The sequence below is a fragment of the Suricata suricatta genome, chromosome 2 (genome assembly GCF_006229205.1).
Source record: "Suricata suricatta isolate VVHF042 chromosome 2, meerkat_22Aug2017_6uvM2_HiC, whole genome shotgun sequence".
Classification (NCBI taxonomy): Eukaryota; Metazoa; Chordata; class Mammalia; order Carnivora; family Herpestidae; genus Suricata; species Suricata suricatta.
Genome location: NC_043701.1, coordinates 1,615,830 through 1,631,888, shown reverse-complemented (window position 1 = coordinate 1,631,888; position 16,059 = coordinate 1,615,830). Strand labels below are relative to the sequence as shown.

The following is a 16,059-nucleotide window of genomic DNA, read 5'->3' as shown; positions in this document are numbered from 1 at the left end:
CCTCCCCTTTCAGTCCATGGTTCATTTTCAGTATTCAGTAGTCTCCCCTGATCTGTGTCCCTCACTCTCCCCTGCTCTCTTTCCCCCTTCCTCTCCCCATGGTCCCCTGCCAGGTCTCTCCTGTTAGACCTATGAATGCAAACATACGGTATCCGTCCTTCTCTGCCTGACTTATTTCGCTTAGCATGACACCCTCAAGGTCCATCCACTTTCCTACAAATGGCCTGATTTCATTCTTCCTCATTGCCATGTAGTATTCCATTGTATATATACCACATCTTCTTGATCCATTCATCGGGTGATGGACATTTAGGCTCTTTCCATGATTTGGCTATTGTAGAAAGTGCCGCTACGAACACTGGGGTACATGGGCCCCTATGATGCATCAGCACTTCTGTACCCCTTGGGTAAATCCCCAGCAGTGTTATCGCTGGGTCACAGGGGAGTTCTATCGATAGTTTTTTGAGGAGCCTCCACACTGTTTTCCAGAGCGGCTGCACCAGTTTACATTGCCACCAACAGTGTGGGAGGGTGCCCGTCTCTCCACACCCTCGCCAGCATCTATAGTCTCTTGATTTGTTCATTTTAGCGACTCTGACTAGTGTGAGGTGGTATCTCAGTGTAGTTTTCATTTGAATTTCCCTGATGATGAGAACTACTGGGACCTCATCAAGATAAAAAGCTTCTGCAAGGCAAAGGAAACAATAAAAAAAACTAACAGGCGACCGACAGAATGGGAAAAGATAGTGGCAAATGGCATATCAGATAAAGGGCTAGTATCTAAAATCTACAAGGAGCTCACTAAACTCCATACACGAAAAATGAATGATCCAGTGAAGAAATGGGCAGAAGACCTGAATTTACCAAGGTATTCCTAATGAAACAGTAAACAACTTTTTCTCACTCTGCAATGACTACTGAATATTTTCAGTATGAAAGTACTGGAGCAGGTGATCCAAATTCACAAAAGCCTTAACGAACAAAAAGAGCAGTAACAAGAACCTCTCCTAAACGCTCCAGGACCGTCAGTGACTCACAGACACTACGGAAGGCAGAACTGCCCAGGGTTGAGAAGTCCGTCAGACGGCTCCAGGGCTGCCAACCATTGAGCCCCAACCGTCACTGTGGCGCATGGCCAGAGGAGGGCTCTGGAGTCAGCTGGCCAGCAGGGGGTTCGCTGGGGTCTCACGTGCCTCACGGCGGCCTCCAAACCCAGCCCCCAGTCACACCCCCGGTTCCGGAATACATAAGGACCGACACCCTAACAGCTGACGGAATCCCTGCGCCGGCTCCCTGACCTGCGTAGTAGGGGCTGTCACGGTGGGGAAGGCCAAGCAGAAGGGCGCAGAACCGCCTCTAACTAGGAAAATCCCCGAAGGGACGGCAGAGATTACTGCCATCATTAAGGATTTGAAAGATGCAGGAGCGTGGACTCCCTTGTCCCCAGGCCAATGGGCCTCAGGACAATGACAGCGGGTCACCACAGGCTTAACCAGGTGGCACTCCGACTGCAGCCGCTGTACCAGATGTGGTCTCACCGCTAGAGTGAATCAGCGCGTACCCCAGTACCTGATGTGTAGCAGACGTGACTCCTATGTGACAAACGCCTTTGTCTCCATCTGTACCCCACGGCCCACCGGAAGTAGCTGGCCTTCAGCGGCAAGGCCACAGAGCCTTCACTGTACCTCAGGGGTGCACCGAATCTTCAGTCCCAGGTCACAATTTAATCCACACAATGTCACACCGGTCCATTTTAGTGATTACATTTTGCTGCCTGAATCTAGGGAGCAAGGAGTAGCAACTACTCTAGACTTACTGGTGAGATATTTTCATGTCAGAGGGTGGAAAATAAATTGAAGAATAATTCAGGGCCCTTCTATGTCAGTGAAATTCCCAGGGGTCCAGTGCTGTGGGGCGTTTAAAGGCATCTGTCCTCGGGGGAAGAGTCAGTGGCCGACCCCGGCTCCTCCTACAACCAGAAGAGGCCCAAGGCTCACGGGCTTCCTTGGACTTCGAAGGTGACGCATCCCTCATTTCGGTGTGTTACTCCAGCCCTTTTTCCAAGTGACGCCCAGAGCTGCCGGCTGACAGTGGGGCCCGGGATCGAGAAGGTTCCGCAGCAAGTGCAGGCTGCAGTGCCAGCCGCCCCACTGCATAGGCCACCTGATCTGTAAATGCAACAGTGCCTGAAGGGTCCGTGGCAGACAGGGATGCTGTCTGGGGCCCCTGACAGGCGCTGCAGACGGGTCCCCGCACAGGCCCGCCGGCCGCACAGATAATACGCTGGCCCACACTGGCCTCAGCAGAGGCCGGACGCCTGATCGTGGGCCCCCAAGCCAGCCACGCGACCTGAGCGTCCGTGGTGAACAAGGTGCTACCTGGCCAGCGGGCCGCAGCATCGGACACGCAGCAGCAGCAGCAGCACCGCAGCAGCAAGAGGAAGGGGCACCAACACGATCAGGCCGCAGCAGGCCCAACCATGGGCACAAGTCGGTTACAGGAACAAGCGGCCCAAATGCCCATGGGCCACCCTACTTCTCTCCCCGGGCCTGCACCTCCGACTCCTGGGGCGATCCCTACACTGAGCTGACGAAGGAAGAAAGGACCCAGGCCAGCTCGCCCAGAGTGGACGTGTTCATGTATCGTACTTTGCTTGGGAGGAGAAGCGGCCAGGCACGAGATTATTACTATTATTCATTATTATTCATTACATTATCACTATTCACGGGTCGTATCCAATGATGTGGTTGGATGGTCAGGGACCTGGAAGAAACATCACTAGAAAACTGGTAACTAGGAAGTCCGGGGCAGACGGGCACTTTCTGAATGGGGGGGGGGGGTGAAGATATTTGTGTCCACGTAATTGCTCATCAAAAGGGGATCTTGGCAGAGGAGGAGCTTAATAATCAAGTGGATCATATTACCTGTCCCGTGGAGATGGTCAGCCCCTCTCCCGGGCACCCCTGTCACGATCCAACGGGCTCATGAACGAAGTGGCCACGACAGCAGTGGGGGGAAGCTGAGCCGGGCCCCGCAGTGTGACCGCCAGCAAACTGGCCTCATAGGTCAGCAGCAAAAACCAGCGCTGAGAGCTCAAGATGGCGCCCCTCCCAGGGGAGATCAGCCTGGTGTCAGATTCACTGAACCGGGCCACCCCCGTCATGGGAAGGGCGGCGATTTGCCCTTTTTGGAACAGACACTTACTAGAGATACAGATCTGCCTTGAACACAAAGCTTCTGCCGGAACTACAGTCTACAAAGCTCTACACCGCCTTGCCCACCAGCCTCACGGCAGAGCTTCCTGCAGCAGAGCTGCGGCAGGTGCACGCCCTTGGAACTCGCTGGTCTCACGTGTTCCCTACCCCCTGAAGCAGGTGGTCTGACAGAAAGGGCGGAATGTCCCTCTGAAGACCCAGTTACAGTGCCAGCGAGGCGGCACTGCGTCGCAGGACCAAGGAAAGGTGCTCCAGGAGGCTGCGTGTGCCCTGAGTCCATATCCAATACGGGGGTTGGCTCCCAGTCCAGGAATCAAGGGGGAGAAATGGGAACGGGGGCTATTATCTCTAGTGCCCACTAGCAGAACTTTTGCCTCCTGTTCCTGTAACCACAGGAACTGGCGCTGCCAGCCCAGAGGTCCGAGCTCCAAAGGGAGGAATGTTTCTGCCAAGAGACGCCACACCGGTTCCGCTGACCTGGAGTTCAGACTGCAGGCCAGCACTTGGGTCCTCACGCCTGCGCGCCAAGCAGCGAGGAAGGCCGTGCCAGTGCTGCCCGGGGTAACTGGTCCTGAGCACCAAGGGGAGCCTGGACGCTCCACAAAGGAGGCGAGGAGCAGTGTGTCCGGAACACAGGGAGGGCCTCAGGGCATCTCGGGATTACCACACTGTGGCCCCAGTAACGGCTTTTTAGAGGCCAAGACGCAAGCGTGTGTAAGGTTGACAAATCTGCAAGCCCGAGACTATCTACGGGACTCAATAAGCACTCCCGTGAATGTCATCAACAAGGTTAAAGAAAGCTACGAATTTAGAAGAGAAAGATGCATTTAAAGATTTGTGAAATTCACTACATGCCGCAAAGAATACAGACCTACCAAAGAATTAGCAGAAACAAAGCCAGATCACAAAACCCTCAAGGAAGATTTCCGGGGTGGACATCCCAGGCCTCCTGAAACCCATTCCTGAGAGGACATTCAGAAGCAGGGACATCATTTAGAAGGTTCTTCCTCAGTTCCCCAACTTTTAGCTGATATGGTTTCACTGGAGTTCAAAATTGTTTATTATAGAGTTTATCTATTCATTCAACATATGGTTATTAGACACCCACTGTGTGGGAATCCTTGTTCTAAGCTCCGATTTATAAACAAAATAAAATATTTGAGCTAGCACACCTTACGTTACAATGAGAAAGACAACCAATATAAGTATATTTACTTCCAGGGCTAAGGCCTCCAACTACATAGCATGTCCTGTGTTAGCAGGTCCTACCTCCAGTCCACAAACAGGATAACAGAACTGATCCCGACTTAGAGTACATGAAGGTCACTAAGTATAACATGCAATTTCTAGTTAGTAAAACTGGAGACCAGGGCCACCTCGCCTGCGGCACCGGTGAGCCCATCTTGAGCCGCCTGTAGTTCTGGAAAAAACCCCGCGAGCCCAGCCCTGCAAGATGCACGGAGCCTGCCGGAAGCCAGGCCCGGGGGGAATATGCCCAACGGTCCTCCTCAAACATTGTTAGGCCACGCATGCAAAATCCATTTTCTACACTGTGTTTTATCCAACTACTTACTAATAACAAATGACACGTCATCTAAAACACTCACCAAGAATCCACAGCCGTTGCTTGCCAGGCTGAATCCTGCCTTTATGGTAACAAGCGACCTTTCAGTAGACGACGTACTATTTTCTGTATCAATCTCAGTTTGCTTGTCTGAGTTTTTTCACTTGTTAATCAACAAAAATAGAGTAACCTCTTTTTACTGAATTCCTGATTTTAACTGACTCCTAATTTTACTGAATTCATGTGGTCTTCAGAGCATCATGATGCCACGTGTTTCTACTTTCATGCAAGACAGAGACCACAAAGGCCAGATTCAAATACGTGATTAAACTAAAATTCTTCGTGTCAAAAAACAGCTTAAGTGGTATTAAAGGATAAATGGGAGGAAAATGTGTGCAATTAACCTCTCATAGACAACCAATTACTTACACACACACTCTCTCTCTCTCTCTCTCTCTCTCTCTCTCTCTCTCTCTCTGCAGGCAAGGGTGCCTGGATGGCTCAGTCAGTTAAGTGTCTGACTCATGATTTTGGATCAGATCATGACCTCATGGTTTGTGGGTTCTCAGGGCCCCACATTAGGTGCTGCGCTAACAGCAAGGAACCTGCTTGGGATTCTCCCTCTCTCTCTCTCTCTCTCTCTTTCTGCCCCTCCACAGTTGGTGCTCATTCTTTCTCTCTCAAAATAAATAAATTAAGGAGTGCCTGGGTGGCTCAGTCAGTTAAGTGTCCGACTTCAGCTCAGGTCATAATCTCGTAAGTCATGAATTAGAGCCCCACATCAGGCTCTGTGCTCACAGCTCGGAGCCTGGAGACTGCTTCAGATTCTGTGTCTCTGTCTCTCTCTTGCTCTCTCTCAAAAATGAATAAACATTAAAAAATTTTAATAAACATTTAAAAACACTGCATGCATAAAAAAGAATGAAATCTTGCCATTTGCAACAACATAGATGGATGTAGAGGGTATAATGCTAAGTGGAATTAGTCAGAGAAAGACAAATACCATATGATTTCACTCACCTGTACAATTTAATACACAAAACAAATGAGCAAAGGAACGAGAGAGAGAGAGACCAGGAAACAGACTCTTGACCACAGAAAACAGAATGGTGGCCACCAGAGGGGAGGCAGGTAGGACAGCGGGTGACACAGGTGACGGACACCAAGGAGGGCACCTGTCGAGGTGAGCACAGGTCACATACAGAATGGAGAATCACTCCATTGTACACCTGAAACTAACATTACACTGTATGTTAACTAACTGGAATTTAAATAAAGACTTTTTTTAAAAGGAAGAAGGAAAACTAACACTGTAAAAATGGGCAAAGGAAACACAGGTAGGCAGTTTACTAAAAACTAAACATGAACAGCCTCTGAGAATGTTTTGCGAATGTCCCCTCACTGGTAACGAAGGGAACATTCCGCTGCACGTCTGGCCGGCAGGCGCGAGGGCTGCGCGCAGCGGGGAAGACGCGTTCTGAGGACCCCGCCCTCCCTCCCGGAACCTAAACCACCAGGGACGTCGGGCAGCGTTTTGGACAGGGAACTAGCCCCTCGAAACGCTTTCACGTGTGCTCACCTGGAAAGTGAACTGCAGAAATTTATCCTATGGACAAATATTTATTTGTAAAGATGTACACTATAGTTCTAATTAAACAATCGGAAACAATCCATGATGAAAACAGATCCGGGCAATACCATCAAAAGTAGTCAGTGGCTTGGAAACCTCCCCCTGGGATGTGTATGGGGCGAAATACAAACTAGCCTGAGCCCACGAGCGCTTGCCACCTGGTTCTGTGCTCCCAGGAGCCGGCCACACTCAGGGCCACAGGCCACAGAAGGCGCGCCAGTGATGCGCTTGCAGGGCTGGCCGTAACAATCTTCTTCACCGTAGATTTTGTTTCCCAGTATCCTACAGCCAATGGAGCCACTTCTCTCAACTCAAAGGTAAGAGGAAAGGGAGCTGTCTGCACAGACTCCAGATGAATTAACCAGGCGAGCGTGGACAAAATCATTTCTAGAAAACGGGAGCAGGGGAGGCAGATCCGTCACATCCCAGGGAGGGAAAGGATCTTCCGAACACAAAACAGAGAAGCCAAAGGGAGACAAAAGGCTGGACAATATACAAATGTTAATAATCCCATCAATCTGAAAGGCAAATAAAGTTAGAAAAGAAAATAACTAGAACATATTTACAGAAATCTAATAAAAAGCTGATGTGTTCTGGGGCGCCCGGGGGGCTCAGTTGGTTGAGCATCTGGCCCCTGACTTCAGCTCAGGTCATGATCTCGCAGTTTGCGGGATTGAGCCCCGCATCAGGTTCCGTGCTGACAGCACAGAGCCAGTTTGGGATTCTCTCTTTCTGCCCCTCCCCAACTTGTGCATGCACACCCCCCACCGCCAAATAAATAAATAAATAAATAAAACATTTAAAAAGCTGATGTGTTTCACACAGTAAGAAATCACAATAGTATGGAAACCCATTTGACAATGAACAATTTTTTAAAAAATAAAAAAAAGAAAGAAATCACAATATGAAAAAAGGGGGGAAGGCAATGAAACATATTAAAAAGATCTATATGTTAGATGATTTAATATATTTTATCAATTAAAATTAAAATGTCTTATCTCACTAAAAGTTTCTGGAAAATGTAAGAGACAAGATTAGAAAGCAGGTATATTTGGCCTCCAAGCAATATACTATATTGCCCATAGTAAGTAAGTCCCCTTTTATTTTTTAAAGTTTATTTTTGAGTAAGAGAGAGAGAGAGAGAGAGAGCAATGGAGGGGCAGAGAAAGAGGGAGACACAGAATCTGAAGCAGCTCCAGGCTCTGAGCTGTCACCACAGAGCCGACGCAGGACTCGAACTCACAAGCCCTGAAATCATGACCTGAGTCGAAGTTGGACCTTTAACCGACTGAGCCACCCAGGTGCCCCAGTCAGTCATTTTTTAACCACATTAATTTGGAAGTCTATACTGACAAAAACGTTTTTCCCCCTTCTGCTATCTATTTTTAAACGACAAAATTTGCTAACAGGAAATCAAACAAAGTAGAAAACTACAGTTAGTATCTTTAGGGCTCAGATGGAGGCCTAGCTCTTCTCCCACATGCAGATTAGCCAGAGCTCTCTGGTTAAATATTCAAATGGGGGCGCCTGGGCGGCTCAGTCAGCTAAGTGTCCAACGCTTGATTGTGGCTCAGGTCCTGATCCCAGCATCACGGATCATGCCCCACGACGGGCTCCGTGCTGAGCATGGAGGCTGCTCGGGATTCTCTCTCCCTCTCTCTCTCCTTCTCTCTCTATCTCCCCCTCTGCCCCTCTCCCCACTCACTCTCTCTCTCTAAAATAACTAAAAATGAAAAAAATTAAATTTTAAAAGTTTTAAATAAATATTTAAATGAATACTTATCAGAATCATTGTAAATATAAATACTGCTTCTTGATTAAGTAAAACAGAAAAGCCTTTCACAGCTAAGAATAGGAACAGTAAGTAAAATCTGGCTTCCTGATGTTATGAGGGACTCGTGGTTTATCGGAGGAAGACACAAATTATGAAGCAAACTCAGAAAAGGCAAATCTAAAACTCCGGGCAGGAAAATCCGAAACCGTTCGCTGTGCTTACACTCCGTGGCGCGCACTGACCGTGGATCAGGGAGCCGTTGAGCCACTGGATGTAGTAGCTGTGCGGGAAGGAGAGCAGGACCTCGTTGCTGATGATGGAGAAGGGCAGAAGCAGCACGGCCCCGGCCGAGACGGCCAGCGTGAACGTGCTCAAGCACAGCCTGGAAGAGACGAGACCACGGTCACAGCGACTGGAAAAGGCAAGGAGTACGGTCCAGACGCAGGAAGGATCCGGACTCGTGCATCTTTTAATCCACAAAGGTCACATAAGAATTTCACGACGTGCATGTAGTTGGGAGACCAGCGGCACCCAGGGTACGGGTTCAGTTAGACCCACTCTAGGCCTCGCCCCGTGGGAGGCTCATGAGCTCCAAGGAGCAGGCCCGAAGGATTCCCGTACTGAAGACGGGGGGCACTGCACACAGTCCACAAAGAACATGCCACAGTCTCTTTCCTGTTTTAAATTTAAATATTTATGTCACAATGGTGTTTCATTAACAACTTTGGCAAAGAGACCATAAGAGCAACGAAAACACCGACTCGGGTGAAAAAACGACTGTGAAGACAGGATGAAAAACAAATCAGTTCAAAATGGTTATTTCAAGAGAAAAAAACTTACAAAGCCATTGGCCAGCTACCTCTTAAAATGAGTGAAAGCAAAATAAAAGATACTAATAAATAGTAGGAAACTATTAAACAATATTCTACTGTCAAAGATATTTAAATCACCATTTTGTCATTTTTAAAAATAAGATATTGCTAATATGTTCCAATACAGAAAGATGTCTAAAATAAATTTTTAAAAAACTGAAAAAGCACAGACAATAAGTAAAAAACATGCTTCCCCCCCCCACACCCCTCAAGAAACGCATATACGCACACAGGAAAATAGAGGTACAAAAAAATCCTAGCAAAATATATGACAATCCCATAGGAGAGTGGGATTCTAAAGGGCTTTCACTTTCTCAGTTATATATACCTGAAATGTGTAAAATTTTTTATCTAATTTTTTAAAGATTTTTTAAGAACAAAAAGGCAAAAGAAAAGAAAACTTCACCAACGTTAGAGATGGAAACTTAATTTAATATCCGTCCCTTTAATATCAATTTAGGAAAATGTGAAAATAAACATACAAAGATAAAAGAAAAAAAATCATGCTAAACGTTCAAAACACACACCTCCTAGAGGAACGCTGGGGCCAGTGCCACCTGGTGGCCGCCGACAGAAGTGTTTTCCTACTAAACGCAAAGGGACAGTGAAACCTCCGTCCAGGGGACGGCCGGTAAGGGTGGAAGTGCAGACCATGTGACACACACCAGAACTACGGCACAGACACACCAGACACAGGAGGCCTCTCACAAGCTCTTTGGCTGAGTGGGCATGTTTCCTGGGAAAACCACTGGGAAAATCTCCATCCGGTCCACTGCCAACTCTGGCAACGGCCAGCTAGTGACCGGACGCATGCGACTCTGGCTCTGTCCTCGGAAGTCACGGGAGGATGCTGTCCTGACCACCGGCGTTTCTTCCCTCCACTGCTACAAATCGGGTCACACCCTCAGCCTCCCGCGCCAGGCCCTGCACAGCGACTCCAGTGGGTTCCACGACACCAGCCCCTCACACAGCAGGGGAACCTGGCCTTCCCGCACCCCCAGCGACAGGGTATTTCATGGCTCCGCGTCCCTGGGCGCAGCTGGCTCTGCCCCTAGAGTCCCCTTTAGGTCACACACCCCATGAGGCACCCTCAGCACCACTTCTCTCAGCTCACGTGATGCCCACCACGTACCCAGCAGGAAGACAACCACAGTTTCCAAATCAAAAACTAGGATCTGTAATCTGACAAAAAAAAGTAAGCTTATAAATGCAAACAGCTACAGTATTTGAAGTCACGGGTGTTCCCGAAAATGCTGTGTGGTCCCCGTAACAGTAAAGCAGCTCTCAACAAAACGCGGCCCGAATCTCCTGCATTTCAGGCCCTGGGTCTGGGCTCTGGCCATCCGGACGCGCCCCGCGGCCCGTGAGCAGCCAGGAGAGCTGGTGCGCCCCCCAGAGGCTCGTGCGGTGCACGCCAACCCGGGAAGGGGTCCCTATCGAGTCAAAACAGGGCAGCAGTGGCCCCAGCTCACAGGCCTGCAGAAGTGCCCTGATTCAAGCGCAGCAGCTTCGGAAAACGGGCGGATTTCCCGGGGCGAGCGGGCTGGAGGCGGGGCCTCGAGGCCGCCTCTGGGGGTTTAGTCTGAGAATGGAAGGGTGGAGCTGGAGCGGGGCAGGGGGGCAGGGGGCAGGGGGCGGGACACGGGACAAGCAGCTCAGTCACTTCAGGGATGCCCTCATCTTCGCGTCCACGAGCCCGGGGCGTCACGGCACCCATTTCCTGGTTAAAACTCCGGAAGGTAAGGGGCGCCTGGGTGGCTCAGTGGGTTAAGCGTCCGACTTCGGCTCAGGTGCTGATCTCTGGGTCTGCGGGTTTGAACCTCCTGTCGGGCTCTGGGCTGACAGCTCAGGGCCGGGACCCTGCTTCGCTTCTGTGTCTCCCTCTCTCTGTGCCCCTCCCCTGCTCACACTCTGTCTGCCGCTCTCTCAAAAATAAACAAACATTTAATAATATTTAAAAAAAAACAAAAAAATTCTGAAGGCAAAATGTCAGTCCCTCAAGCAAGCAAGTTTTAACAGGAGACAATCCTCAGTTACCCATGTACAGCTGATTCTTGAACATGGATTAGAAATGCACGAGTCCACTTATAAGAGATATTTGTAAGTACAGTGCAGTACTGTACATGTCTTTTCTTACGATTTTCTTAGGAACATTTTCTTTTCTCTAGCTTGCTTGTTAGAACAGAGTATGTAACTCAACACACAAAATGCATGTTAATCATCTGTTTAGTTGCCAGTAAGACTTCCAGTCTACAGCAGGCTACCCGTAGTTAAGCCCCGGGGGGGTCAGAAACTATACGCAGATTTCCCCCTGCACGGGCCGCACCCCTAACTCACAGTGCTCAAGGGCCACATGTGCATCTGTTTCTATGCGCTTCCCAGGACAGCATTAATACTGATAAAAAGCACTGTAATGCTTGAGATGAATTTTTTCCACATTTATGTCCAAAAGTGTGAATTACATTTGAAAAACTTAGGACGTCAGAACTAGAAAGAGAACAAGTGAATTTTAGAATACATACGAAATCCTGTTGACTACGGCATCTTCATCTTCTTGCTCATCTGTAAAAATGTGAAAGGTATTAAGTTTTTATCTTCAATAAAATGTTTCATTAATTTATTAGAAAACATAAACAAAAATAGAAACTCAAAAGAAGTGATTATTAAACGGAAATAATTTTCAAAAAGCACTGTGTTTATTTCAGCACAGATCCAAATTCAAATCTCATTAAATCACAGAAGGTAGAATTTAGTCAGGAAGAGTGCTTTGATTAACCAGAATCCTGATTAACAAAAATACTCTATGTAAATTAAAAATTTCCAAATATTTAGTGCTCAAGAGAATAAAACTTAGAAGAACATTAGGATCACTATCAAAATTATTGTCATATACTGTAAGTGAAACTGTAATTGCTAATGAATGAGATATTTTAGTTGATAATATCCAACACAGATTTTTATGATAAAACCAGAACTCAGAATCTGAGAACACGGACTTCTCTCCCCCCGGAGTCGGTCATCGCTGGTGGAAACCACGCAGGTTCTCTCGGACATCCTAACTCACACGCCAGCGCCTCAACGCTTCGTAATCATCCTTCAAGTGAGACAGGCAAGGACCAAGCCCCGGGTCTCCTCCGAGGAGCAGGGCCCTCGCCCCTGAGCTCGCTCACGTCCCTCCCCTCGTTCGTGGCTGTCGGCCTTCACCCTGTCGCCCCCCCGGAAACGTACCAGCTAAAGACCGGAATATCGCTAACTCCGCTGCCCTGCTTCCCCTTGAGACCGAACCGGGGCTGTCCCCGGGCTCGCTGCGCAGGCCTCCGCGACCCTGAGTGTCCGGCGGCTGTGGTGTCAACGGTGCAGCTGCGCCACTGTCTTAGTCCCATCTCCGTTCTTAATTACAGGCTGCCCAAAAGAGCTCACAACCAAAAGGACCATAAAATAATATGGTCACAATGAACTGTTAACTGGTGTGCCCACAACCAACCATCAACTACGGAAGAATGTTTTAATAGCTTCGTATACATTTCGTTTCTTCTCCCCACAATTAACTGTGGCCAGGGTACCCATCACCCCTCCTTGCCCTTACTCTAAAAATCATCTACTAAATCTCCAACTTTCCTGTTCATCATCCCCTAGTTTCCCCTAAAACAGTGCATTTATATTCATTAATTCTCTCTCCTGCTCTTTCTGTGTCATAATCATTAAAACCTGATGTCAAAACATATAAAAAATAATTAAGATACTGGGGCGCCTGAGTGGCTCAATCAGTTAAGCATCTGACTTTGGCTCAGGTCATGAACTCATAGTTCACAGGTTCCAGCCCCACATCGGGCTCTGTGCTGACAGTTCAGAGCCTGGAGCCTGCTTGGGATTCTATGTCTCCCTCCATCTCTCTGCCCCTCCCCTGCTCATGCTCTGTCTCTCAAAAACAAACAAACAAACAAACAAGTTCTTTTAAATAGTCGAGATAGTGTGTTGAATCTGTAGGTCTTCAGATTTTTTAGAGATTACAGATTCCAAGAAGTATTTTAGTGTAATCATAGAGTTAAACTAAAACACTAGAACAAACACTATTTCCTAACTGCTTTCAAGAAGTCTAATAAGTTTAATATGATGACATAAAGAGTATTTAAAATTCAGAATCCTTAAGTACGTATACAGCACCACTGTCAGCCCAGGATCACAGGTGGAAAAGCCTGTGACCTACAGAAAGCCGCTGAGATGTTCCAGAAGGCGGCCAGGCAACTGCTTTGGTCCTTAGAATAACCTGGACACAAAGCCTGTGAACTAAATGGAGAAAGTAAAGACAGCCCAGTAGGCAGAGAAAGCATGGGGGGGGGGGGGGGGGGCGTGTTCAAGGGCAGAGCCAGTCACAAGGACCCATATAACCTCATAAACTCTGGAATTTCCGCATGCCGAACGGGCGCACACTATTCTTAGCGGGACACAAGAACCGGGCTCAGGTCTAAGAGAGGATGACCCTGCACGTGAGCAGATGCCCCGGCGGCACGGTCAGTGCTCTCCGCACTGGGAACCTGCATGCCGCGATCACACCGCACTGAACACAGACACTACCACGCCGGTGGGCACTGCACGGCCCAAATGCCACACGTCAGTTGGCAGGATAATCTAAGTTTTAATTACACTGTTTCTACTTACCTGATTTTCTCTTGTATCTTGTAATGATGAAGTAGGAAACAACATAGAGAATGGCAAAAAGAAGGAAACATATCTGAAAAAAGAAATAATAGGTCACTTACATATCACATAAAACCCAAAAAGACTTCAAGCTATTAAAAAGTAAAATGTTTAGATATTTAGAAAAGTTTTGATAAAATATGAATTCATATGAAGTCAAATAGCCCAGTTTTTAATATTATTGCAGAGGGAGAAAGCCCAAGGAAGACTTCTCTTTTTATAACAACCAAATTGTTTTCAAAACCATATGGAAGTGTGAACCGTCAGCCCGTCACCAACAATTCGGAGCACTAAAGTCAGTGAGACACTACTACCCCTTCCAAATACCAAAACATGCTGCAAAGCCTCAGTAACGTCTAAAGAGAGTGCTGGCGCCAAAGCTCGGCAGATCAATCAATGACACAGATTCTATTATATAAAAACGTATATAATTTGGTTCTACATCCAAGAGGCATCACAAATCAATGTGGAGGGATATTCATTCAATAAACATACCACATATCAAAATAAACAGCAGTTGAATAAGAAACCTTTTTAATATTAAATTCACATTAAATTCCATTTAACATTATAAGGATGATAGATAAAAGAGGCTGGGCCATGAAACGGAGACCTCATTACAGTCAGAGACCAAGTGTGCCAGAGACGAAGTCCTGCTCGAGCTAAGAGCAGAGTAACAACAGTCTGAAGACCCCCAGACAGAACGATTCCAGAGGACGGCAGTCTAGGGAGCACTCCTACGTGCGGACTTCTGAACAGGGGACGTCAGCCACACGACCAAAAATGACCTCAGATCTTGGTGTGAACTTCCACTGTCCCATGTCATCTGGGAAATGACAAACTGGGAATGGAAGAAGACTGTGAGCCTCAGGTCACAACTGGGACAAGCAGGAGAAGGACAGGAGACAACACCCACACTTACCACAAGGAGCCGAGAGTAAAGAGCATCAAACCGGCCTGTTGCTGGGAACCCACAACGAACCCCGGTTGGGGAAGAGAATGTTAACACCATCACCACATCCTCCCAGAATCCTTTGGAGTGCAGGAAATGGGTCAAAAAGGAAACCGGTATTGGCCAAGGAGTATGCACTGAGAGGTTCTTCAAGAAGACGTTGGGGTGAGGGGACACTGTTGACAATGGAATGAAGTCTGAGCAGGGCTGGAAAGCCCTGGAAGGAACGAAGGCGGACTGGGCAGAGGCTGGTGAGGAGGCTCGAGCCAGAGGGATCACACGAACAAGGGAACTAATATTTATGACAGAAGCGAACTGAACTTCAATTCACTCGACAGTGACTTGTGAGCTCACCGCAGCAGGCTCACTTTCTGGAACTAAGCGCAGGAGGATGAGCTCTCCTCTCTCCCTCCCTCCCTCCCTCCAGCCTTCTGAGCCCGCCAGCTCTTCCCCGCTCACTCAGCCCGCTCACTCAGCCCGGGATGCCCTCCCTCCAGAGAGCCTCGGGCCGGCCCGGGCCGTGCTGTCTCTTCTCCCGCAGTCTTTCCTAGGGCTCCCCTCTGAGGCGTGCCCCTCGCCCCTGTGGGCGCTCCCCAGTCCCTGCCCAGCACAAGTCACCATCTGCTCCTCTGCTTACTGACTGGCTAGCTGTTTTCCTTCTGGAATGTAAGCTGAGTGAAGGTGGAACTTTGCTTTGTTCACTGCTGTGTTCGTGGGTCCAAAAAGTACACCTGTTGCACGGAAATGTGTAATAAGTGCCAGTTCTCCCAAACAGGAAAGGGTTGGTTTTCACCCCAAGTCAGATGGGAATCCATGGAGAGACTCTGAGCAGAGGGAGACAGAATCCACAACCAGGTGCAAAAGGCTCCTCGAGGTACAGTGTGGCAAGTAACCGAGAAGAGGCAGGGTCACACCAGGAGGGGAGCACAGCAGACACCCGGAGCAGAGGTCCCTCGGAGCCGCGGAACGGACTCACCACAGATGATCGGGTTCGGGGTGTGTTTTGAAAACCAACTTGAGAGGGCTTGGCCTAAGAAACCGCCGAGAGAGTGGCCATTTCCGGAGTTGCAAAAGAGTACAATGAAGTCATTTTGGATTGGACGTGAAAAGTACAGTTAACGCTGTTGCATGTGAAGGACTTATCGTCCACTCCGTGGAGCGGCCGGGCGAGCTGCTGGTTACAAAACCCGCGCAGTCCAGGGAAAGGAGCTCCGCTAGGATCTTTTAGGGGGGGCGCGAGGCAGGCAGATAGATATTTAAAGCCCTGACACCAGGTGGGATTTCCACCCTAGGGCGTGAGAACCAAGCCCGGAGCTCTCAAATGCTCAGAAGCCAACCTGACTGCAAGAGTCGG

General features: G+C 48.5%; 1 protein-coding gene across 3 annotated transcripts in view; it reads right to left on the bottom strand.

The window, feature by feature from the left end:
- The window catches only part of LMBR1 (limb development membrane protein 1), a 127,505-nt gene extending 113,759 nt beyond the window's left edge, over nucleotides 1–13,746 (bottom strand). Inside the window, exons 1-2 of one of the 3 annotated variants that reach the window (XM_029920959.1) lie at nucleotides 13,715–13,746; nucleotides 11,578–11,617 (exon numbers count right to left, since the gene is read on the bottom strand). The gene's annotated coding sequence lies outside the window, so the exon portion shown is untranslated. Of the gene's footprint in view, nucleotides 1–8,405; nucleotides 8,565–11,577; nucleotides 11,618–13,714 lie in introns of those variants that run through there. The other 2 variants (XM_029920991.1, XM_029920974.1) reach the window with 2 other exon arrangements.
- Nucleotides 13,747–16,059: the final 2,313 nt, after the last annotated feature.